The sequence below is a fragment of the Miniopterus natalensis genome, chromosome 2, assembly GCF_054644295.1.
Source record: "Miniopterus natalensis isolate mMinNat1 chromosome 2, mMinNat1.hap1, whole genome shotgun sequence".
NCBI lineage: Eukaryota > Metazoa > Chordata > Mammalia > Chiroptera > Miniopteridae > Miniopterus > Miniopterus natalensis.
The window spans coordinates 155753315-155761622 of record NC_142082.1 but is presented as its reverse complement, the minus strand read 5'-3'; positions in this window follow the sequence as shown (position 1 = coordinate 155761622).

The window sequence follows — 8308 nt, the reverse complement described above, 5'->3', positions numbered from 1 at the left end:
ATAATATATCATAAAGGCAAAAATTTGTATGGGGATGGGGCAAAAATAGGAAATCACCTATAAAATTAGGTATCCTATTCTTAAGTAGACCCAACAACAGAAAAACTGAGTTTATTGACCTGCTAAATAACTTCCATATTTAAAAATAATAATAATAATGCCAGTACTTACACACACATCAGAGTTAGAACAATTTAAATAAAATAACACGTAGTCAGTAACTGTATATCTAGCCCCTAGATTTAAAATTCAACCATATGCCAAGAGCTGTATAATTGAACACGAGAGGATTGGGTGGACTTATTTATTAGTCTGTCTGTTTGTTTAATCGTTCTAAGATAACTTCTTTTCAAAGGAGTTGAGTTTCTTACGACAGAGGGCATATAGAACATGGTATTCAAAATGATACAGAAATGTTCCCGGTAGGTCCGCGGCAGGTCTGGGCGCAAAGGAGGTGCCCGCTTTCCGGAGCAAGAGCAGTCATGGAGTTGAAGGCCAGACCTCGAGGAGCTGGCTCCAAGGGAGCTTAACGAGGCAAGAGGAGGCTTTTTCACGACAGGGTGAAGTGCTCTCCTAAGAATGCAGGTAGGAGGGTGGCAATAAAATTTGAATAAGTAAGATGGCAAGAAAAGCTGGCAGAGACTATGAATCTTGGAACTTCAAATTCACATTTGCCATCAGCAGCAGAAGACTCGTCAGTCCTTCACTGTCTTGGCCAACACTTGGTGATGGCTGTAAAGTAATATATTTTACTTTAGGAGTAAATAACCCTTAAAGACCAAGAAATGAGATTATCCCGATCTTTTGGTAAACATGGCATCATCTCTAACCAGAACATAGTCATCAGATTTATTTGATTATCAAACCCTTCGAAGCTGAGAATAATTTTACTGTGTTCTTTAAAATTTGTTTTCTGCATATATTGAAAAGAAGAAAAGACTATAGTGTGTGTGTGTGTGTGTGTGTGTGTGTGTGTGTGTGTGTGTGTGTGTGTAAGTAGCAAGGTTGGCTAAAGAAAGGACTGCATGAAAGTCTTTTTAGCAAAATCAACTGAAGATATCTCCAGTGTCTATTTTTAAAATATGATCTTTTTTTCCCCCCATCTTAACAGTTCAAAATGTTATAAAAGAAAAAGAAAATTCAGACCAAAGGAAAAGGAGACAATGTAAACATGCCAGCCCTGAGCGATGTCAGAGTTGCCGCCATTCTTTCAATTCTGTCTTGAGCTTCCTGGCAACCAAAACAATGGGCACACAAAATTACAATACTTTGTCATTGGAGTAAGGAAATATCCTAGTTCCTCAGAAAAGGAAAGGCTTTCCTTGACTTTAAATTTGAAAAGTGTTTCTCATGGGGAGAAAAGAATAATATATAGTGTAACATAGTATATACTATCTTCCACTGGATTTTTATTGCTGATATCAAATGATTGTCTATGGCCAAGAATATGACAGTAACGTATTGCTCGGTGAAGGCAGTCCTAGGAGGATTAAGGAATATCTATGGAGCATATGGCCCTCATAATACACTGTTCTCTGGAGAACGCATTTTGCTCTTTAAGGTACATCTAAGTGAATATATTTTCCCACTTGATTACATCATGTCGTATAAACATAGTCCATGAAATCAAGTGCCGCAAAATTCACTGATTGGTTTGTCAGATGAACATAGGAACAAAGGCTCTGAAAGGTGGAAAGGATTTTAGAGATCTTTTGTTCCAATACTAAATTAGAACAGCTAATGTCATAAAAGGCATCTCTCATAGTCAGTAGAGGAACTCAGCGTATACACCATGATGGACAGTTGGATCTCTCTTTAACGAAGGCATCCGCTCCACTGTGGCAGGCGGTTCTTTTTTACGTTGCATTGAAAACTTCTGGACAGTAATTTCCACCAGCTTTCAAAGTCTGTCTATAGATCAACTGAGCAATCCTTCAAATATCAGAAGACGCTTGTGGTTCACCACTTCTGCCTTACTGAGCTAAACATCTTCAGTTTATGCTATTCATCCACTTAGAACAGTAATATTACTTAAAATTCATGTAACACTTCAAACTTCAGTGCTTTGTATATGTGTTCTCATTGTAGCTTTATAGGTAACTCTGAGTGCTAAACAATAGGTGTTTTACACATGAGAAAACTGGGTTGCCCAAGATCATGCCACTGGTTTATGGCGGAATGTAGACTAGAAGCTTGATCTCATTTTCTTCCTAGCTCTGTGTTTAAATGAGCATTTATAAACTAGACTGAACACTCACTAACCTCAGTGAGTATTGAGGAGAATAAAATTTTGAAGACATTTTACTAACTTTAAGAAAATAATCAGGAAGACAGATTTATGGTAATCAATACTTGTAAATCTACTGATTTTTTCAAAGTGCTAAGAATTTTATATAGGTGTTTGGAACTTCTAGAAGCTATATTAAAGGGGTTAGTTTCTCTTTTGTTTTCAGCTAAAAGTGTTGACCAACTATAGGTTTGAGTTCAGGTTTAAGTATTCTGATCACCTGAACTGTAAGGTAATATCCCAATAGAAACCCTCTGGCTTACCAAGTAAAACTGGAACGCCTACAGCAACTTTAAAAATGCGTGAAGGATCTAGGGCTTTTGTACTTCAGTCAGTTCAGATACCGTTTTCCTGTTTTCATCTTCAGCCACTCATATTTACTGAATTGCTGGGCATCTTCTGGCTCCTCGTCTGTGTTCCCAGCAAAGAATCTCAGAATTCAAACATTTTTCCTTAAACAGCAACAACAAAAATTCACGGCGTACGTAAAACTTCACCTGTTGTGATGAAATCCTTAAGGCTTTAGAACTAAGTGTAAGGCACTCAATTTAAGTACATAGAAGTGGCAGCGGTTGATGGTATATAATCAAAATATCAGCTTCAAAATGTGCCTCTAAGGCATTTCAACACAGCCCAATTTAAAGAACTCTTCATTGTCTCACAGAGGCGCTCTACGGAGCCTGAGGACATTGGAAAATTAAATGGTGAGAGCTCTCCGCGAGGCACCCTCCCCTCCATCCTTTGCACGTGGGAGTGTGTACTGCAGGTGAAACTCCCACTGGAGGGCAATGGGAACTGAAGAGCCTCTTGAAGTGTGTGGGAAATGGAGAGAAAACCCGTGGTGATGGGGTGAGTTGGGACTCGCTCGTAGCAGGTTGGACCCCTGGAAATATTCACCTGGCCACACATCCTGTTTGGGTAGAACTCTCTTGCTCTTTGGTTCCTCTTTTCCTTTCTGAGCGTGTCCAAATGCCAATTCGAGCCATAGTTTTAAGGAACAAACTAATGAATATCAATATACGAAAAATGAAAACTAGCTATTGTGCCCTCTGGCCTCAAAACAGCCACAGGCAGAGAGGAACAGGCTGGGAAGCCCTGTAGGAAATTTAGATCAAACCGCCTCTCCTTGGGTTCCTGACTCAGCCACCAGCCAGCCCCAGTTCCAACACCGAATCTTACAGGCAGTGAAAAGTTGTTGAGCACCAGGGATTCAAGTTACTGTGTTACTGAAATACAGCATGCACTTCCTTCATCTTGAGTCTTCCTAGGATTCTTTAGTAAGAATCCTAGCTTTTTTAAAGTAATTTTTTTCAATTACAGTTTACATTCAATATTATTTTGCATTTATCTCAGGGGTACAGCATAGTGCTCAGACAACCATCTACTTTACAAAGTGTTCCCCCCAATATTTCCATTACCCACTGTAGTTATTACAGTATTATTGACTATATTTTCTATGCTGTACTTCATATCCCCACGACTATTTTGTACCTACCAACTTATAGTTTTTAACCCCTTCACTTTTTTCGCCCAGTCCCCCAACCTCCCTCCCCTGTGGCAACCACCAGTCTGTTCTCTGTATCTCTGAGTTGGTTTCTGTTTTGTTCGTTCACATGCATTGTTCTTCAGATTCCACATATAAGTGAAATCATATGGTATTTGTCTTTCTCTGACTGACTTAGTTCACTTAGCCAAACGGTAAGATTTCAAAGAATCTTAGCTTTTAAAATACCATTCCCTTTTCCCCAGCCTCGGCATGTTTTCTTTCTAGAAGCAGCAGAATCCCGCAGGCTGTAGAGCGAAACCGTCTGCTTTTACCCTAGGTTCTCCCACGTGTCAGGGAGGTTCTCTGTTCCTGGCTCCTGGTGTTTCTTGTGTCTGGAGAGACCTCAGGCTCTGTAGCATTCCTGGCCTCGCCACTCTTTAATCACACTCTGCCTCAGGGCATAAGGAGCAAATTCTTTGATTGGGAAATCTGAGAAGAGTAAGCAGGACTGCCATCCTTTCCTTCCTGAGGAGCGCCTGCAGTCATGCGAATGTTCGCGTCCTCCCCTCCACGCTAAGCTGTAGCAGGGGAGCCCCGCGGGAGGACACGTGTCCAGCGGGCCCGAACTGATGAATAAGTCCGCCTATTTCTGGGCTGCAGGATTAGGAAACCCACGGCTGCCGCACCCCGAAGCCCCGTTATCCGGCCCAGCCTTAATCAGTAATAAGTATGGTATTCTGACCTCCATCTGTCCTGTTCCTTGACTGCTTCTTAAGTGGCTTAGAATCAGGCCCACTTGTTAACTGTGTTGTCCTTGGAAAGTCATTGTACTACAGGCATCACCATCCACTCACATTTGCCAAGTTTCTGAGCATCTTCTGGTTCCTCTTCTGGCTGCTATCATTTTATCAACCTGGCAGGACTGTGAGCGGAAGGTGCCTGGTGCAGACAGGCCTTTGCTTTCAATTAAAGTTTACCTTCCCTTGCTATTATTTTAAGTTTAATTTAATCTTAATTCTTTCTTCCCTTTAGCTTACTCCAGTAAGTTATCTTCTAGCTTTTCTCACTGTCTTCAACGGTTCCTTATTAAACCTTTCTGTCTCTAGGCACTGCCCTAAATTAACCTAAACTTGGTACTTAAAATATGGTGCCAGGCCCCACAGCATCAGCATCTTCTGGGAATTTGTTGGAAATGGAAATTCGCAGCCCCCTCCTCACTCCCCCTCAGATCTACTGAATCAGAAACTCTGGGGGTGGAGTCCAGCAATTTGTGTTTTAACAAACCACGCAGGTGCTTCTGAGGGCACGTTCAAGTTCAAGAACCAGAAGCTTAAATCATTGCATTTCTGTTGAGTCCCGTGGTTTGTCTCCGCCAGAGACTTTTCTGTTTGTACTTTAGTCTCTTTTGTGATGACCAATCATTTCATTTAGTGTCATTATCAATTGTTCCATACCTGAAAGTCCCAATCTCCATCCAAAAAGGGACACAAAAATAACTATTTTACCCTTAAATGATTTAAAATTAGGATCTACAAGTTTCATTTGTATAGATTTTTTTTTTTTTTTTTTGGTCCACTCCTAATTATTATGCCTGATTTACTGAAAATTCAGGCAACTCAGTTTGTTTTCATTTAGTTCACTAGGTGGTTCTTTTTCACAATCATTGTATAACAAACCCACTCACAGATCTGCAAATCTTGGCTCTGTGTTTTGTTTTTAATGGGTAAACAGAAAATCTCTTATCACAGGAAACTACAGGTAGCACTGAAGAAAAAAAATCGGTTTCACAGCACTGGTTTCCCAACAACTTGAAAAGCATCAAGCAATTCAATTATCCTAAAATTGTCATCCAATTTGTTTCTCTGTGGGAGAGCTAGTATTTTTGTGTCATGAAGACCAGGAGTATGTGAATCTTTTACATTCTATATTTGCTGAATCTCTGAAGGAATATTTAGGGGCAGCAGGAATTGGGGGGGGGCAGGGATAAGGGGAGAAGAGGTAAAATGGGAGCTGAAAAAAAAAGATGTTTTTCATTTCAAATGACCCCAAAATATTACTATTTAATTTGTTAAATACACTTGAAATGATCCTTTAGTAAATTTTAATGCCTAGGTACTTCAAATAATTGGATGGTTCTGGTATTTATTAATTTCCCTCCCACCATTCCTCAAATGTTTATGCAAATTAATTTTTAATCAACAGACTGGTAGACATTCATGATTTTACAGCAAATTAGTATTAATGTGTAACGTTTTGGAAAAATGTGATTCTCGTGCCATTCATTACGAGGCACTTGGGGGGAGGGCAAGCAAATCATTCACTTAAGTTGTAATGAAAGCATTTAGTATTTTATTAGTGTATAGGAGTCTTGTTCTCAAGGGAGTATTTCACAGCTATTATTCATTCAAATTGTTTCCCTGGAAGGGAAGGGAAGGGAGCCCAGTGAGCCAGAGTCAATGAGTTGACTCATTGTTCAGCTCTACTCCAAAGGACGACTCGGTTTCAGCCTTAGGGCGAAGTTAGGATTCTCTGGCTAAGGATATTCTTTGTGATCTGGTCCCATTGGTAACAGCTCAGACACCACTTATCTGGTCTATGATCACCTTCCACCTACAGGACCCTGGGAGGCAGCCATGAAACAAAAGCCTGTCCCGAGACTCTCTCTCGTGTGTACACCAAGGAAAGGTCATGTGAGCACACAGCAAGGAGGCGGCTGTCCTCTTGCCAGACATCAGCCCTGCTGGCACCTTGATCTTGGACTCCCGATCTCTAGAACTGTAAGAAAGTAAATTTCTGTTGTTTTAAAAAAAACAAAAAAAAAAACAAAAAAAAAGTCCTGAGCTTTCCAGGATAAAGCATATGGTCCTATTTTGAATACTCCAAGATCTTAAATTTGGTGGTGGTGATAAACAGGGGTCCCTTTTCATTTTATCTTCATTGATTTCTCTCCTTTGTACTCCATCTTACAGAAACGGCATTTTGGTCTCATTTGTCTGTGTTTTTTAAAATCCTAGCTGATCAAGGTTCTTCTGGTGTCTCTTGCCATACCAAGCAGTTTGGAGAAGTTATTTAAACACTATCTTCTTGAACACTTATTCCACCCCTTAGCTTTTCTTGAGTAATCTCCTAGTAATCTCAGCCCCTGGTGATCTCAACTTTCTTTCCTATTTCTAACACCTAGGCTACCAAAAATTTTAGGAAAGATTACAAAACTGTATCAAATACTTTTTTTTCAACAGTCCTACCTGTCAGTGGACTATACAGCTTCATGCAGGACAGTCATTGGTTTACCCTCCTGAAACGCCCCATCATAATCCCGGCTCCCTTGTTTGATGTGGGTGACCTTGTCATCTCTGTCGTTACACCCTGTTGTGCCTCCCCCTTCAAATTTTCTGTGCTTCTGCTTTTTTCTTTCTTCCTTACTGCTTCAGAGGGAGCTTTGCCCCTTCCATACTCAACATCTAGTCATCCCTTCAACCTCTTCTCTGTTCCTTTTCCCGGAGTTTGCCCAGCTGTCTCTGTCTTTTCTTGTCTCTGTGCTTTGGTTAGGCCTATAAACACTCTCAGTACTTGCCTAAAAAAACAACAAACAAGCAAACAAGAGTCAACTTCCCTTGGTTTTGCAGCCTCTTCAGATGATCATCTTCCTGGTTTCCTTTCCAGGGTAAATCTGTTTGCTGCAGGACCTCTTGAAAACTGGCTAACGCCACACGGTTTCACAGAAGTGGTTTTCTCGGAGGCCACCCATAAGCTCTAATCACCAAGTCCAATGAACTGCTTTATTACTCAGTTTACCTGATCTGACGCCTGCTCGTACCAACCAACTTATCTTGGACTCGCTCCTTGCTCGGCGTTTGGGAAACATAGCTGCTCTCACTGCGCCTTCTTTGCTTCCTTCAGGGATTCCTTCCTCTCCCAGCTGTCAAAGGGGATCTTCCACCAGGTGCTTTCTCCAAACCTCATTGCTCTTTCTTGACTTCACCAACTTGCACATTTTAAAAGACTGCTTCTTGTGGAGCATTCCAAACCCTAAATCCCACTGGACATTTCTACCTTGGATATTCTAGAGAAAGGGTCGTAACACTATTTCTAGAAAGGACAGATAGTAAATATTTTAGGCTTTGCAGGCCATATGGCCTCTGTTATGACTACTAAACCCTGCTGTTGTTGTGTGAAGGCAGGTACAGTGTGTAAATGAATGAGCATGGCTCATTCAATAAAACTTTACTTATGGGCATTGATATTTGAATTTCATATACTTTTCATGTATTAAAAAATAGTATTCTTCTTTGGACTAAAAAAATATATATAAAAATTAAAGTCATTCTTAAAATAAAATGGGCAGCAGGCTGGCTTTGACCCTCGGAGTCCAGTTTGCTGATTCCTGTCCCAGTTACATGTTCCTCAGCCATTCACTCCTCCCTCCCCATTGTGGCAGTTTCCTCTTCAAGACTGTCTTTATTTTTATTTTAAAATAAAGAGCTGTGTGCTGTGCCATTTCCTGAAGGCACAGACTTCCTGTAGGGTGGGCTTGA